A 17832-nucleotide genomic window follows, 5' to 3' on the forward strand; every position below is an offset into this window, starting at 1 on the left:
TCTGGTTGTACCATTCTACTGTAAAGGAAGCTCTAATGCAACCTATTTGAAGTTTTCACAGATCTGCCTCTCAGGAGAAAACTAAGTGTGATAAAAGATCACTTCTGATTAATGTTTAATTAAGTGGGTATGAAAGAATTGTTTTCTGCCTTTCAAAGGAAAACTTGAGTTTTTATGAACATGAAATTCTCAGTTTACAAAACTTACAGTTAATGGCTCGCATTATTAAGTCAAAACTGTTTGAGGTCCACATTTTACCCCAGACTGCAAGTTAACTTTCTGCTTATCTCTTTATTGGCTTTTGCTTCATATGTTACTTTTCCTTTGAATGTAATTTACATAAGCCAGACATCTCCTCTTTTATAAAACCCATTGAAGAATTGATGCTTTTGAACTGTGGTGTTGGAGAAGACTCTTGAGAGTCCCTTGGACTGCAAGCAGATCCAACCAGTCCATTCTGAAGGAGATCAACCCTGGGATTTCTTTGGAAGGAATGATGCTAAAGCTGAAGCTCCAGTACTTTGGCCACCTCATGTGAAGAGTTGACTTATTGGAAAAGACTCTGATGCTGGGAGGGATTGGGGGCAGAAGGAGAAGGGGACGACCGAGGATGAGATGGCTGGATGGTATCACGGACTCGATGGACGTGAGTCTGAGTGAACTCCGGGAGATGGTGATGGACAGGGAGGCCTGGCATGCTGCGATTCATGGGGTCGCAAAGAGTCGGACACGACTGAGCGACTGAACTGAACTGAACTGATGAATGATAAAAGTTCCCAGGGTTTAAGACTTGGTGAGAATGCGATATGTTAATCTCCCAGCAGGAAATGATGTGCCCATTGTTAAATGCAGTTTGGAAATGTGGCTTAATATTTATTGATTTCTAGAAGGCAATGGCACTTCACTCCAGTACTCTTGCCTGGAAAATCCCATGGACAGAGGAGCTGGTGGGCTGCAGTCCATGGGGTCACTAAGAGTCGGACATGACTGAGCAACTTCACTTTCGCTTTTCACTTTCCTGCATTGGAGAAGTAAATGGCAACCCACTCCAGTGTTCTTGCCTGGAGAATCCTAGGGACGGGGGAGCCTTGTGGGCGGCCGTCTATGGGGCTGCACAGAGTCGGACACGACTGAAGCGACTTAGCAGCAGCAGTACTATTTACCTAACCAATGATTTAGAGCACAGGTATACTCTTCAAATGGAGCATGTAGTAAGGAGTCCCCTTACTGCTATGAAATTACGCCAAAGGCTATGACTTGAACATTTAAAAGAAAATAAAAATGTACATGGGTTTGTTTTTAAAGTTGTTCAATTCAATTAGATGTAGTTTGATCTTGATATTTTACAAAGTTTGCTAACTTACAAGTTAACTTCATTTGAAAAATGGGTTTATTTTCAACTGATTGCCTTGATATTATATTTATTTCTGTTACTGGAAGTGGTTTAAACAAAATATCATTGCAACAAAATAAGTGGTTTAGTGGTTACACCTGTAAATGTGATGACTTGCTGTTCTTTCTGCTGGTTTCAAGGATTAGCTGACATAAATCAGTGTGTGCTTGGAAGGAAAAAGTAATATGGTATTTTAAATTGCTATCTTTAGAACTTTGTATTTATACTGACAATTTTTAAATAAATTGGTACTTAATGGCAGTATAGTTTCTTAAAAAGTTTAGTTGTATTTCTGTCTTTAAGTAAAATTGTGCTTAAAATGTTCACATAAAAAACATTTATAGTTCCTTTCTATGTATCCTGTGGTTCTCATTTTCTTCATTCCCTCTTATTTTTCTTATTAAACTTTTTTTTTTTTGAGGTGAGAATGCTTAAGATCTCTCAACAATTTCACTCTCTTTTAATGATCTATTTTTGGCTTTTGTTGTTTGGTTTAGGTTTTGTTTAACTTGATATTTTAGTAATTTTTTAATTATATTTTTTGGGGTCCTTATTTAATGCTTGTTTCTCTTGTGGGTAGATTTCTCTCAAACACAGACTTGTATGTTTTAAAAAAAATCATAGCCAAGCTTAAACTCTCTCCATAGTAAACAGTGATAAACATAGTTTCATAGTTCCTCAGATATTAAGGTACTCTAAGACTGACTATGCTCTGTGTTAGTTAGTCACAGGTTCGATCCCTGAATTGGGAAGATCCCCTGGAGAAGGAAATGGCAACCCATTCCAGTATTCTTGCCTATGAAATCACATGGTCAGAGGAGCCTGGTGGTCACAGTCCATGGGGTTGCAAAACCGTGGGACATGACTTAGAAACTAAATAATTTCATTATGAATGAGTTTCTATAACTCTGGGGCATGTATAACAACGTGTGTAGGGCATGAGAACATCTGAAAATGCTAAGGACTTACAGAAGAGTAGCAGAATAGTGCAGTGTTTTTTATACCCTTCATCAGACTTCTAACATCTTGCATAAACACAATTGGTATAGTACTCTATTTTGGTGCTATTATACTGTTGATGCAATACTATTAACTGAACAACAGCCTTTATTTGAATATCACTAGATACTCTCTTAATGTACTTTTTTTGGGTTCAGTATTTGATCTAAATTCCACAATGCATTTAGTTTTCTTGTCTTTCTAGCCCTTTCTAGTCTGTGATCTTTTGTTCATGACCATGACACTTTTGGAGACCATGACATTTCAGATATCATGCAATATATTCCTAAGTTTAGATCTGTATGATGTTTCTCATGATAGACTGAGCTTATACATTCTTGGCAAGAATACCACAGGTGTAATTTTGTGCCTTTCTCAGTGCAACAGGAGGTACATGATGTTAATGTGTCTTATTATTGATGGTGTTAACTTTGACACTTGGTTAAGATGATGTCTCCTAGGTTTCTTCACCTTTGTAATTAGTCAGTATCTTGCGAGGAGATACATTGAGACAATGCAAATATCTTGTTTTTCACTAAACTTTTGCCCACTAGTTTTTTCTCTTCTGTTGATTTATTGTAATCTCTCTTCTGAAATTGTTTTTTAGTAGCTGTTCTAGGTTTTAAAATACAGGTCACCAACGTCTACATTTAAATAATAAGATATTGCTTCATATGTAGTGTGATGGTCCTATACCACTGTATTTCCAGTTCTTCTCACCTATTTTTTGTACTGTTGTTCTCATATATTTTTGGGCTTCTCTTGTGGCTCAGCTGGTTAAGAGCCTGCCTGCAATGTGAAAGACCTGGGTTTGATCCCTGGGTTGGGAAGAGCCCCTGGAGGAGGGAAAGGCTACCCACTCCAGTAGTCTGGCCTGGAGAATTCCATGGACTGTATAGTCCATGGGGGTCACAAGAGTTGGACATGACTGAGTGACTTTCACTTTCTCATATATTTTAGTTTTGCATATGCTATAACACATAATATGTTGCTACTATTTTTCTTCAGATAATTATCTTTTAGAGCAATAAAATATAAAGAAAAATAATTAAATTTTAATTGTATTTGTTTTATTTCTTTCTGTATGTTTAAGTTTTTGTCTGGTATCATACTTCTGCCTGAACTACTTCCTTTATTTCTTGTAGTGTGGGTTTGCTGGCTATACATTGTCGTAAGTTTTTTTAGTCTGAGAAAGTCTTGTTTTGTCTCCAGCTTTGAAAGATTCTTTCAGTGGGTATGGAATTCTGGACTGAAAGTTTTTTTTTCCCTTACCCTCTACCTTTTTAAAGATGCCATGCTGTTTGTTATCTTCTAGTTTGCTTGGTCTCTGGAGAGAAGTCCATTGCTATTTTTATAGTCGTTCCTTTGTATGTAATGTCTTTTTCCTCTCCTACGGCTGTCAAGATTTTCTTTTTGTTTTTCACCAGTTTGACGATGATCTACCCAAGGGTGTGTGTGTGTGTGTGTGTGTGTGTGTGTGTGTGTGTGTGTGTGTGTGTGTAGCGTTTGTAATCCAGCTTGATGTTCTTAGATCTGTGACTTTGAAGATTCTTTTTTCTTTTTGAGACTAAATTCGTGTAGCATAAAGTATATAGTTGATGGTATATGCTGTATTCACAGTGTTGTGCAACCACCAGCTCTCTTTAGTTGGTGTTGAAAATTCTTGGATATTATGTTTCCTGCTCTTTTCTTTCCTCTCTTCTCCTTTTATGTTGCATATATTAAATAGTGTGGTTTGGTGTTCTACACATCTTTAATGCTCTGTTCTGTTTTTCCCTGTCTTTTTTCTTTTTTTTTCCTATATGTTTTAATTTGAGTAGTTTCTCTAGACCTGTCTCCAAGTTCATTGATTCTTTCTTTGTGTCAATTTTACTGATAAGCTTGTTGAAGATATTCTTCATCTGTTACTGTATTATTTTTTTTTTAAATTTCTAACATAGCCTCTTCTAAATCTCTCCCTTTTTAACCCTCCCAAATATATTTTCATGTGATCTTATATGTTGTCCATTTTTCCCATTAAAGCCTTTAATGTTTTGATCATAGGCATTTAAATTCCCTGTCAATTTTAGCATCCTATCTAAGTAGGTTTCTCATGATTGCTTGTCACTTGCAAATATGCTTTACATGGCCTTTTGGTATGCTTTGCAATTTTTGTCAAAAGCTGGACATTTTATGTAGGATAGTAGTTGTTCAGTCTTGTCCAACTCTTTATGACACCATGGACTACAGCATGCCAGACTTCCCTGTCCTTTACCATCTCCCAGAGCTTGCTGAAACTCATGTCCATCGAGTCGATGATGCCATCCAACCATCTCATCCTTTGTTGTCCCCTTCTCCTCCTGCCTTCAATCTTGTCCAGCATCAGGGTCTTTTCCAGCGAGTCAGTTCTTCATATCAGGTGGCCAAAGTATTGGAGCTTCAGCTTCAGCATCAGTCCTTCCAGTGAATATTTAGGATTGATTTCCTTTAGAATTGACTGGTTGGATCTCCTTGCAGTCCAAGGGACTCTCAAGAATTTTCTCTAAGACTCCAACCATAGTTCAAAAGCATCAGTTCTTTGATACTCAGCCTTCCTTATTGTTTAGCTCTCACACCTGTACGTAACTGCTTGAAAAACCATGGCTTTGACTATAAGGACCTTTGTCGGCAAAGTGATGTCTCTGCTTTTTAGTACATTGTCTAGATTTGTCATAGCTTTTCTTCAAGGAGCAAGCGTCTTTTAATTTCATGGCTGCTGTCACCATCTGCAGTGATTTTCCCCATCTATTTGCCATGAAGTGATTGAACTGGATGCTGTGATCTTAGTTTTTTAATGCTCAGTTTTAAGCCAGAATTTTCACTCTCTTCTTTCACTTTCATCAAGAGGCTTTTTAATTCTTCTTCACTTTATGCCATAGAATAGTGTCATCTGCATATCTGAGGTTATTGATATTTGTTCTGGCAATCTTGATTCCAGCTTGTGCTTCATCCAGCCCAGCATTTTGCATGATGTACTATGCATAGAAGTTAAATAAGCAGGGTGACACTATATAGCCTTGATGTATTCCTTTCACAATTTTGAACCAGTCCATGTTCCATGTCTGGTAATAACTGTTGCTCCTTGACCTGCGTACAGCTTTCTCAGTAGGCAGGTAAGGTGGCCTGGTATTCCCGTCTGTTGAAGAATTTTCCGTACTTGGTTGTGATCCACATAGTCAAAGGCTTTAGTGTAGTCAGTGAAACAGAACTAGATGTTTTTTTGGAATTCTCTTGCTTTTTAAATGATCCACTGGATGTTGGCAATTTGATTTCTGGTTCCTCTGCCTTTTCTAAATCCAGCTTGAATATCTGAAAGTTCTCAGTTCACATACTGTTGAAACCTAGCTTGGAGAATTTTGAGCATTACTTTGCTAGCATGTGAAATGATTGTAGTTGTACGGTAGTTTAAACATTCTTTGACACTGCCTTTCTTTGGGATTGAAATGAAAGCTGACCTTTTCCAGTCCTTTGGCAACTCCTGAGTTTTCCCAATGTGCTGGCATATTGAGTGCAGCACTTTCACAGCATCATCTTTTAGGATTTGAAACAGCTCAACTGTAAATCCATCACCTCCATTAGCTTTGTTCTTAGTGATGCTTCCTAAGGCCCACTTGATTTCGCCCTTTGGGATGTCTGGCTCTAGGTGAGTGATCACACCATCGTGGTGTGATCTTTTTTGTATAGTTCTTCTGTGTATTGTGGCTCAGACTGTAAAGCATCTGCCTGCAATGTGGGAGACCCAGGTTCGATTCCTGGGTTGGGAAGATTCCCTGGAGAAGGAAATGGCAATCCACTCCAGCACTCTTGCCTGGAAAATCCCATGGATGGAGGAGCCCGATAGTCTACAGTCCATGGGGTCGCAAAGAGTCGGACATGACTGGGTGACTTCACTTTCTGTATATTCTTGCCCCTTGTTCTTAATCACTTCTTTTTCTGTTAGGTCCATACCATTTCTGTCCTTTATTGTGCCCATCTTTGGGATGAAATATTCCTTTGGTATCCCTAATTTTCTTGAAGAGATCTCTAGTCTTTCCCATTCTGTTGTTTTCCTCTGTTTCTTTGCATTAATCACTTAGGAACATTTTTGTTTTTTTAATCTCTTCTTACTATTCTTTGGAACTCTACATTCATATGGTTATATCTTTTCTTTTCTCCTTTGCCTTTTGCTTTTCTTCTTTTCTCAGCTATTTATAAGGCCTCCTCAGACAACCATTTGTCCTTTTGCATTTCTTTTCTTCAGGATGGTTTTGATGACCACCTCCTGTATAATGTTACAAAACTCCATCCATAGTTCTTCAGGCAGTATATTAGATCTAATCCCTTGACTTTATTTGTCACTTCCACTGTATTATTGTAAGGGATTTGATTTAGGTCATACCTGATTGGTCTAGTGGTTTTCCTTACCCTCTTCCATTTAAGTGTGAGTTTGGCAATAAGGAGTACATGATCTGAGCCACAGTCAGCTCCTGGTCTTGTTTTTGCTGATTGTATGTAGTTTCTCAATCTTTGGTTGCAAATAATATAATCAGTCTGACTTTGGTATTGACCATCTGGTGATGTCCATGTGTATAGTTGATTTTCGTGTTGTTGGAAGGGAGTATTTGTTATGACCAGTGCATTCTCTTGGCAAAACTGTTAGCCTTAGCCCTGCCTCATTTGTATTTCAAGACCAAACTTGTCAAGAGGTATCTCTTGACTTTCTACTTTTGCATTCTAGTCCCCTGTGATGAAAGGACATCTTTTTTTGGTGTTAGTTCTAGAAGGTCTGTAGGTCATCATAGAACCAGTCAACTTCAGCTTCTTTGGCATTAGTGGTTGGGGCATAGACTTGGATTTCTATGATGCTGAATGATTTGCCTTGAAAACAAACAGATCATTCTGTTTTGAAATTGCAGCGGAGTACTGCATTTTGGACTCTTGTTAACCATAAGGGCTACTTAATTACTTCTAAGGGATTCTTGCCCACAGGAGTAGATATAATGGTCATCTGAATCAAATTCATCCTTTCTGGTCCATTTTAGTTTACTGATTCCTAAAATGTTGGTGTTTATTCTTGCCATCTCCCATTTGAACATTCCAATTTGCCTTGATTCATGGACCTAATACTCCAGGTTCCTAAGTAGAATTATTCTTTACAACATCAGACTTTACTTTCATGACCAGACACATCCATAACTGGGTGTTGTTTTTGCTTTGGCTCAGCCTCTTCATACCTTCTGGAGCTATTTCTCTGCTCTTCTCCAGTAGCATATTGAGCACCTGCCGACCTGGGGAGTTAACCTTTCAATGTCATACCTTTTTGCCTTTTCATACTGTTCATGGGATTCTCAAGGCAAGAATACTGAAGTGGTTTGCCATTCCCTTCTCCAGTGGACCATGTTTTGTCAGAACATTCTACCATGGCCCATCCATCTTGGGTGGCCCTACACTGCATGGCTCATAGTTTCATTGAGGCTGTGGTCCATGTGATCAGTTTGGTTAGTTTTCTGTGATTGTGTTTTTCATTCTGTCTGCCCTCTGATGGATGAGGATAAGAGGCTTGTGCAAGCTTCCTGATGAGAGGGACTGGCTGTGGCAAAAACTGGGTCTTGTTCTGGTTGGTGAGGCCATGCTCAGTAAGTCTTTAATCCAATTTTCTGCTGATGAGTGGAGCTGTGTTCCCTCCCTGTAGTTTGGCCTGAGGCCAAACTGTAGTAGGGGTTGGTGGTAATGGTGACCTCCTTCAAAAGGACTTAGGCCAGCATGCTGCAGCTCCTAGGACTGTTGTAGTCAGTGCCACTGACCCCGCAGCAGGCCACTGTCAACCCCCACCTCCACTGGAGATTCCATGACACTCACAGGCAAGTCTGGCTCAGTCTCTGGTGGCATCACTGCTCCTTTCTCCTGGGTCCTGGTGCGCACAAGGTTTTGTTGTGCCTTACAAGGGTCTGTTTCCCTAGTCCTCTGGTCGTTCTGTAATCACATCCCACTGGCCTTCAAAGTCAGTTTCCCTGGGATTTCTCAGTCCCTTTGCCAGATCACCAAGGTTGTGAAATCTCTTGCGGGCCCTAGAACTTCTAAAGCAGTGCGAGAACTTCTTTGGTATAATTGTTCTCCAGTTTGTGGGTCATCTGCTCAGGGTCTCTATAGTTTGGCTAATGGCGACTTCCTTCAAAAGGACTTAGGCCAACACGCCATGGCTCCCAGGACTGCTGTAGTCAGTACCATTGACCCCGTGGCAGGCCACTGCTGACCCATGCGTATGCAGGAGACCCTCAAACACTCAAAGGGAGGTCTGGCTCAGTCTCTTGTGGATGTCACTGCTCCTTTCCCTGAGTTCTGGTGCACACAAGGTTTTGTTTGTGCCCACTGAGTATGAAGTTTGATTCTAAACTTGATTATGCCCCTCCTATCATTTTGTTGGGACTTTTCCTTCGCACTTGGACATGGGGTATCTTTTTTTGGTGGGATCCAACATTCTCCTGTTGATGGTTGTTCTGCAGCTAGTTGAGATTTTGGTGTTCTCACAGGAGAACATGAGCACATGTCCTTCAACTCTGCATAACTTATTGCTAGGATAGTAGAGACTAAGGTAAATCTTGGGTTAGCCACAAAGTTCTTTTGGGATGTTATGGAAGAACCCAAATAAAGTTAATGGCCAACCCAGTATTTTATGTCTGGAAATTGACATGCCTTTCTTTATGCTAAGACTTTAGTGCAGGTGTTTGAATTGATCTGATTTTGATTTGGGTTGTGCTTGAGACTCATTTCTCCAATGGCTTTTGCTCAGTATACCAAGGCCTTCAAATTCTTCTCCTGTGGACTTAACCTGGTGGTCCATTGGCTAAAACTCTTGTGCTGCCATTGCAGTGGACCCAGGTTCGACCCCTGATCGGGAAACTAGATCTCACAGGCTGCAGCAAAGATTGAAGAGCCTGTGTGCCACAACTAACCTGGTGTGGCCAAATAAATAAATATTAAAAACAAAACAAAATAAACTTCTCCTGATACATAGTGTTTAGGGTGTCAACTGATTTGGTAGAGATTATTTTTTTTGGGCTATGCAGCCTATGGGATATTAGTTCCCAAGCAGGGCTTAAATCCAGGCCCTCGGCAGTGAGAGTGTGGAGTCCTAACCACTAGTCCACCAGAGAGTTCTGAGATTTTTTTTTTTTTAATGCTCATTTTGCCCTTAATTTTCGGTTTTTAATCTGAGCTGTGCTTCAGTTCAGTTCAGTGGCTCAGTTGTGTCCGACTCTTTGCGACCCCATGAACTGTAGCACGCCAGGACTCCCTGTCCATCACCAACTCCTGGAGTTTACCCAAACTCATGCCCATTGAGTTGGTGATGCCATCCAACCATCTCATCCTCTGTCATCCCCTTCTCCTGCCTTCAATCTTTCCAGGCATCAGGGTATTTTCAAATGGGTCAGCTCTTCGCATCAGGTGGCCACAGTATTGGAGTTTCAGCTTCAACATCAGTCTCTCCAATGAACACCCAGGACTGATCTCCTTTAGGATGGACTGGTTTGATCTCCTTGCAGTCCAAGGGACTCTCAAGAGTCTTCTCTAACACCACAGTTCAAAAGCATCAATTCTTTGGCGCTCAGCTTTCTTTGTAGTCCAACTCTCACATCCATACATGACTACTGGTAAAACCATAGCCTTGACTAGACGGACCTTTGTTGACAAAGTTAAGTGTCTGCTTTTTAATATGCTGTCTAGGTTGGTCATAGCTTTCCTTCCAAGGAGTAGGCGTCTTTTAATTTCATGGCTGCCATCACCATCTGCAGTGATTTTGGAGCCCCAAAATAAAGTCAGCCACTGTTTCCACTGTCCCCCCATCTATTTCCCATGAAGTGATGGGACCAGATGCCATGATCTTAGTTTTCTGAATGTTGAGCTTTAAGCCAACTTTTTTGCTCTCTTTCACTTTCATCAAGAGGCTCTTTAGTTCTTCTTCACTTTCTTTCATAAGGATGGTGTCATCTGCATATCTGAGGTTATTGATGTTTCTCTCAGCAGTCTTGATTCCAGCTTGTGCTTCTTCCAGCCCAGTGTTTCTCATGATGTACTCTGCATAGAAGTTAAATAAGCAGGGTGACAATATACAGCCTTGACGTACTCCTTTTCCTATTTGGAACCAGTCTGTTGTTCCATGTCCAGTTCTAACTTTTGCTTCCTTACCTGCATACAGGTTTCTCAAGAGGCAGGTCAGGTGGTCTGGTGTTCCCATCTCTTTCAGAATTTTCCACAGTTTATTGTGATCCTCACAGTCAAAGGCTTTGGCATAGTCAATAAAGCAGAAAGAGATGTTTTTCTGGAACTCTCTTGCTTTTTTGATGATTCTGCAGATGTTGGCAATTTGATCTCTGGTTCCTCTGCCTTTTCTAAAACCAGCTTGAACATCTGGAAGTTCACGGTTCATGTATTGCTGAAGCCTGGCTTGGAGAATTTTGAGCATCACTTTACTAGCATGTGAGATGAGTGCAATTATGCGGTAGTTTGAGCATTCTTTGGCATTGCCCTTCTTTGGGATTGGAATGAAAACTGACCTTTTCCAGTCCTGTGGCCACTGCTGAGTTTTCCAAATTTGCTGGTATATTGAGTGCAGCAGTTTCACAGCATCATCTTTTAAAGAGGATGTATCTCTTGCAAGTTGCCTGTTACTCTGCTAGCTATCTGACTATGGGAACTGGAGGGGCATTTTCTGTTTTTGATAATATTTCAGGCTTCTGCAGGCATTGAGTCCCTGGTCCTTGGATATGCTGTCTTTGCAAAGCTCATGTCTCTCTCCAGATATAGTTATGAGCCCAGCATGTTTCCCTGCTCCTCTTCCTGGGGCAGAGGAGTTTTTCCCTTTTCTACTTGGATATCACAAGTGCACCAAGATGACGATGGTTGTTGCCCTTCTCCTCTCAGATTAAGGCTTTTGTTTTGTGAAGGAGATACCAGAGTCCTGGTAGAGTTTTGTGCCCCTCTCATTGTGCCCTCTTTCTTTATTCTGCACCATAATAGAGTTCCCGAGGACTTTGTCATTTATTTATTTTATTCCTCCTCTTTCTTTTTTTCTCTTTCTGTGAGCACTTTGTGGTGTTGATGGAGTGAAAGCCTGCAGGGACTTGCAGACCCCTTCCCTATACTTGTCTTAACTTTCTCACCATTACATTGTTAGCCTCTACCAATTTGTCAGTCATCCTAGTGTAACTTTTACTTTAGTAAGCCAGTGCTCGCATTTTGTCTGTCTCTGACAGGGTTAACCTGTCTTAGATTTTGGGCCAATTTTTTGTGTTGTGATCTTACTTTCTGATGGGTTTCAGAAAAGTCATGTACATATGCTCTTGCTCTTCCCATTATAAGGCTGGAAAGAAAGAAAAGAAGGTGAAGTCACTCAGTCGTGTCCTACTCTTTGCGACCCCATGGACTGTACCTACCATGCTCCTCCATCCATGGGATTCTCCAGGCAAGAGTAGTGGAGTGGGTGCCATTTCCTTCTCCAGGAGTTCTTCCCGACCCAGGGATGGAACCTGGGTCTCCTGCATGGTAGGCAGACGCTTTACCATCTGAGCCACCAGGAAAGTCCTTTATAAGGTGATTACCTTTTATAAGGTCATCCAAGTATTAATGACATATTCATAGTACAAATGATTCACATGTTTATCAGATACATTTAAATACATATATGGCTGAAAACGTTTTTATGAGTAATGCACTACTTACGTTCCCACTAATGGTAGAGAATAGACCTTGTAATCAGATTCCAGCAAAAGTAATAGCTTGCATGTCTGATCCATGGTAAGATATCCATATTTAGGTTGGAAACAGTATACTTTCCAGTTGTCTAATGATTCATTGTCATTACCTTGAGAAATCACTGTAATTTCAGTTTGTATTTCTTTCCAGACAAAGGTTTAATAGATGGTTTCAAAATTTTCAAATGCAGAGTCCTTTCTGTTTTCTTTTTTTGTTTTGTTAGTAACTTCTAGTTCCGTTTTGTTGCATTCAGAGAGTATCAGCTTATGATGTTTCTATTTTGTGTCTATTATGTTTCTTATGATCTCACATATAATTGATTTTTGTGTATGTGTCTTTGGCTTTTGAGACAAGGTGTGTTCTGTGTTATAAAATGTAGAGTTCAGGGTAGATATCCATAAGATGTTCCACCTTCTTTCGTCAGTTTGATGTGTCTTTTATTGAGAGTAGTGAGTGTATTTAGCCTCATTATTTAGTATATTTTTGTCTTTTTAAATCTCCTATAGTTTTTCCTACATGAAATTGATTGCTTTATTTCATGCATACATATTCATAAGAGTAATATATTTTGTTGTGAAATATGGCTTTAAGCATTAGAAAGTGACCTTTCACATATAATGCTTTGGGCCTAACTTCTGTTTTGTCTGATATCAGCAGGCTACCCCTACTCTCTTTGTTTCCATTAACCTGATATTTTAATTTTATTTTTAATCATTACCTTGTTTTAGTTGTAATTCTTATATATAGCATATAGTTGAGTCTTGTTTCATGAGCTGAACTGAAAATGTTTTTCTTTTAATAATTTAGTCCATTCATACTCACTAAATATAATTGATGTGTTTGATCAGTGCTGTTATAAGATTTTGTAATCTTGCATACTTTGTTGTATTTGCTATGCTTTCTATGAAATACTACATGATTTATCAAAATTTTCAAGTACTCTGTCAGCCTGCCTTTGCCTATATAGCAATCAATATACTTATTGTATTTTCCTTTCCCTCATCCTTCTTTCCCTTAAAAATTGCATTATTTATACTTTTTAAGAACATGAAGATTTATCTGTTTGCCTTTCAACTTGCATCCCACCTTTGTTTTAGTGGTATATATTTATTTGTATTTAAAAATACTCACATATTTAAAAAATACTTATTGTTGATCCTTTTACTGAAAGTTTCTTAGTCATCAGTTGGATGCTCTTTCTCTAGTAGACTTATCAAGAAGGTCTGATTGAAGCGTAATTCCTTAAGTTCCTGTATTATTGAAAACAATTTTTCTGTCACCCTGAAATTTGACAGACAGCTTTTCTGTGTGTAAAGATCTTTGGTTCATCCCCCACCCTCCCTAATATTGCTTCATTATTGCTTTGTTTTATATATTGTAGACTCTGATGCTACTCGTACTCTTTGCCTTTGTAAATTATTGATCTTTTCCTGGAGGCCTTGAGGAGCTTATTTTTGAAATTTAGTAGTTTTAGTAGAATATGTCTCAGAGACATTATGAATTTTTCTGAGGCATCCAGTGAGCTACTCAAGATATAGATTCTTGTCTTTATTGTATTTCTGGAAAGCTTTCTTAGATTATTGAGTGGGTTCAGTCATGTCTGGCTCTCTGCGACCCTGGACTGTAGCCTGCCAGGCTTCTCTGTCCAGGGGATTTTCCAGACAAGAATACTGGAGTGAGTTGCCATGCCCTCCTCCAGGGGATATTCCTGAGCCAGGGATCAAACCTGCTTCTCTTATGTCTCCTGCATTGGCAGGCAAGTTCTTTATCATTAGTGCCAGCTGGGAAGATTATAGTTTTAAATCTTAGATCTATTCCATTGCTTTGTTTTTCTCTTTTAGAGATTTGACAATGTGAATATTATTACTTTGTCTACTACTTCCATTACTTTCTCTCTGATCCTTTTTACCTTTATGTTGTTTTCATTCTCTTGGTTGGTTTCTTGCCTTTCTTCAGTGCCTCACATTAAATTTTGTTGGCATCTATTTTCCCTTGGGCATCTTGTGATTTGTTCTTCATTTCTAAGAGAATTTTCTTTCTTTTCTTTCTTGGTAACATCAACTTTCTTCCATTTTTCCATGCCCTTTTTTTTGGTGGGGGGGGGGGTTGTTATTTATAGTTTTTGAATTTTCTAATTCAAGGTGATTTTTCACATCCTCAAATGCTAATTTAAGTATATTTAATATACTATTTGAAGTATATTTTAGTATACTATGTTTCAGAGTTAATCATTATGAATTTACTTAATATCCTAATATAAGTATATTTATATAAGTAATATATAAGTATATTTAATATACTGTTTGATTTACAGGTTTTTCCTGTTCATGGTTATTTTGTGGGAAGGAATTTTTCTTAGTAGAAATGTGTGTAATTTCATTTCTTGATTTTTTTTTTTTTGCAATACATCATATATCTTTGTATTTTCATGGGAATGGTGTGATTTATAAGATTTTTATTTAAGGGCGCCCTCTTCTGTCAGTTTGTCAAAGTTCAGATACTTTAGCTAGTTTTTTGGCTGATTTGTTTTAGTGTGTGTGGGGCTGGTGAGGAAGGGTGGTGGGGAGTAACAAGCACTTTGGTTTTATGATTCTCTTTTGCCTCTTTTCCCTTTTACCACTTGGTTGTCGTAGGGAACTTTTCACTTTCTTTTTGCCTATTTTCTTCTTTGCAGAAGCTATGTGTTTCTTAACTTGCCCTTTAGGTCATGTCTACTCCTTTTAAGTTGTGCTTTTTTGAAGTTCCTTTCTTGTAATCTTTGCTCTGATCTGTTGATATACTCTTTTTAATGTTTTCAGACAAATTGAACTTAGGTTTTCAGGCAGTAGTTTTAGAGCAATTTTAATCTCCTTCCCTAGCTTCCCTCTTCAGTCTTCCTCTCATTTTTTTCTGGGTATGTCTTTGTAGGGTAGGGATGGGACCAGGAACATGAGAGATCAGGCACTAGGATTTGGTAAATTTTTTTTTTAATTCATAGTTGTTTTTGAAGTTTCAGTATTCTCTTTGTTTACCTTTATTTTCCCCTTGTTGAGTAGTATTGTTATGTATGGTATAATAGTCTGGGTTCAATCAGAATGTATATAATCACAAAGTAGGTTAAACAGGTGAAGTTTAATAAAATGAATTAATAACTGTGATAAACCAGTAAAGATAAGATATGAGGAAACTCTATATTGTACTGTGTAGTACTGAGGGAGTGTACCCAAGGATGGACATACTTTGAAGGGAATCATACCTTGATGGAGAAGTTGTTCAGCTCACTCAGTAGAAGAAATGTTCATTGTTTGACCAAGCCAGAAATGGTTTGTAATCACTAGGCAAGTAATTGGCACTCTCTGGTATGCTGTGTGTGTGGTCACTTCAGTTGTGCCCTACTCTTTTCAACCCCAAGGACTGTAGGCTGCTAGGCTCCTCTGTCCATGGGATTCTCCATACAGGAATACTGGAGTGGGTTGCCATTTCCAGAGGATCTTCCCGACCCAGGAATTGAACCCAAGTCTCTTATGTCTCCTACACTGGCAGACAGCTTCTGCACTAGGGCCACCTGGGAAGCCCCCTGGTGTGCCATGGAGGAGCAAATCAGCAATCAGTTAGTATGGGTGTACAGTGAGCTTGCATGGAGTTGCGGATCCTCTGGGCACAGGAATGCTGCATGTGGTGGACTGGAGACTTGAAGAAGAAGGGGTGGCATGGTGTGAACCCTGTGACCACAGGCAGGCTGTTCACAGGAGCTTGTAGAGGGAGTCAAGGTACTGTGGGTAGGCAAGAGATCTTTGAACACTGGATTTTATATTGAAAGGGCCGTGAAAATATTATCTCTAGGCCAAGATTGCAAGGTTACAGAAAGACTATGGTCTGGGCCCATGTCTGGGGCAGAGCTCCACTGGCTGCCCTTACTTCCACACTGCTGGCTCCTGTGTGGCAGTACGAAACTGCAGGAGAGCCTGTTTCCTCTGAGTATCCTGGTGTTCTCTGTTGAGAAAGTTTAAGATTATTCTCCCTTTAAAAAAGAGATATTTAAAGAAATTTCATTTCGTTCCATTTTGTTTTGTTCCTTTCCTATTCAGCCCTATCCTAGAACATAACTGAAATGTGCATTCAGATCTGAGAGTCAGTAAATTGATAAATAACACAGAAAGAAATATTGCATGATAGGTAGGCAGCCATTGTTGGCTTAAGTTATCTGGAAGTATCACCAAATTTTATATATTTGTACCCTTTTTTTCTTACTAAATCCTATGTTTGCCGTGCCATCACTTGGTACTTCAAACCTTTCCTTCCTCTCAGTGTGTCAAACATTCATCCTGCCTTAGGCACCTTCTTATTATAATCTTTTCCTTAACCATTTTATTACCAATCGCTGCCTGTCCTTGGTAATCTTAATTTCAGACATCCGTCTTTCCCACCCCTATCTCATACCCTTTAATAACTAGACTTGGAAGTCCTTCAGGCACACTAGGATCTATAATTGATTGATTCTGCCACCTTTACACTATTTTTCAAATCTTGTGTACCTGTCTTTTTCGACTAAAATTTTAGCTTCCATCATTACATTAACATTGCTGAAGGACCAGAACTTTGTCCAGGTTTTCTGATGCTGGATTTAGATTTCATTATACTAGAGACAACAGATGCTTTTAGCACATAACCCAATTCTGTTGATTTTTCTTTTTCTTTTTTTTTGCTTGCAAAGGCAGTTGGTAGTGCCTGACTAAAGAAGTGTGTTAAGATTTGAGGTCATGTTCAGATTTAGTAGGAAAAAGTGACACAAGTGCTTCTGAATACCTGCCATGGACATTTATTTTTCATTGTAACCACATTTTGGAGTGTCTTAAAAATCAGTTGTCTTCACTAGTAATGAAGTTCAACTAGCAGTTTTAGGTTTTGGTTTTAATCAAAGATAATTGACATTGCTTCTCTGCTCCCACCACCTGCCATGATGTGTTCTATGAAGCTAATATATAACCCCAAAGTGAGTTTATCTGCTTCACTTATTAATTGATTAAATATATTGAGTTCTTGGGCTTCCCTGGTGGCACAGAGGGTAAAGCATCTGCCTGCAATGCTGGAGACCCAGGTTCGATTCCTGGGTCAGGAAGATCCCCTGGAGAAGGAAATGGCAACCCATTCCAGTACCCTTGCTTGGAAAATCCCATGGATGGAGAAGCCTGGTTGGCTACAGTCTGTGGGGTTGCAAAGAGTCAGACACGATTGAGCGACTTCACTTCTTCACTTCATTGAGTCCTTACTATGTGCCAGCCCTTTTCCTAGGCACTGGGAATATAGCAGTGAATAAGACCAGCAAGTCTTATTGGAACTTGCAGTCTTGGGTGGGTAGGAGCCATAATATCTGTAAATAAGTTTGTAAATATACAATATAATTTTAGAAAGTAATACCAAACAGGAAGAAAATCAGACAGGACTGGAGACATAGAGAGGGCTCTTTTATATTATGGATTCAAGTAATGTTATTTTATTGAGTAGCATTTTAGTTGATACTTGGGAATGAGGAGCCAGTTATGTAAAGATATAAGGAAAAAGTTTTGGAGAGACAGAGGAAATAGGAAATATAAAGACCCTGAGGTAAGAGTCAACATGTGTTTGAGGAAGAGATGGAACTCTGATGTGACTATAGTTAGCAAAGGGAAGAGAATACTAAGGCAGAACAAGAGATAGGGACTTGAATTTGT

At 39.2% G+C, this 17832-nt stretch overlaps 1 protein-coding gene and 1 non-coding gene across 2 annotated transcripts in view; one reads left to right on the top strand and one right to left on the bottom strand.

The window, feature by feature from the left end:
- FAF1 (Fas associated factor 1) overlaps window positions 1-17832 on the top strand; it is a 487842-nt gene that overhangs the window by 44130 nt on the left and 425880 nt on the right. The window lies entirely within an intron of this gene.
- TRNAG-ACC (transfer RNA glycine (anticodon ACC)) lies at window positions 11895-11967 on the bottom strand. The gene has a single exon. It is a non-coding gene; the product is annotated as a tRNA-Gly (tRNA).

The sequence above is a fragment of the Budorcas taxicolor genome, chromosome 3 (assembly GCF_023091745.1).
Source record: "Budorcas taxicolor isolate Tak-1 chromosome 3, Takin1.1, whole genome shotgun sequence".
Classification (NCBI taxonomy): Eukaryota; Metazoa; Chordata; class Mammalia; order Artiodactyla; family Bovidae; genus Budorcas; species Budorcas taxicolor.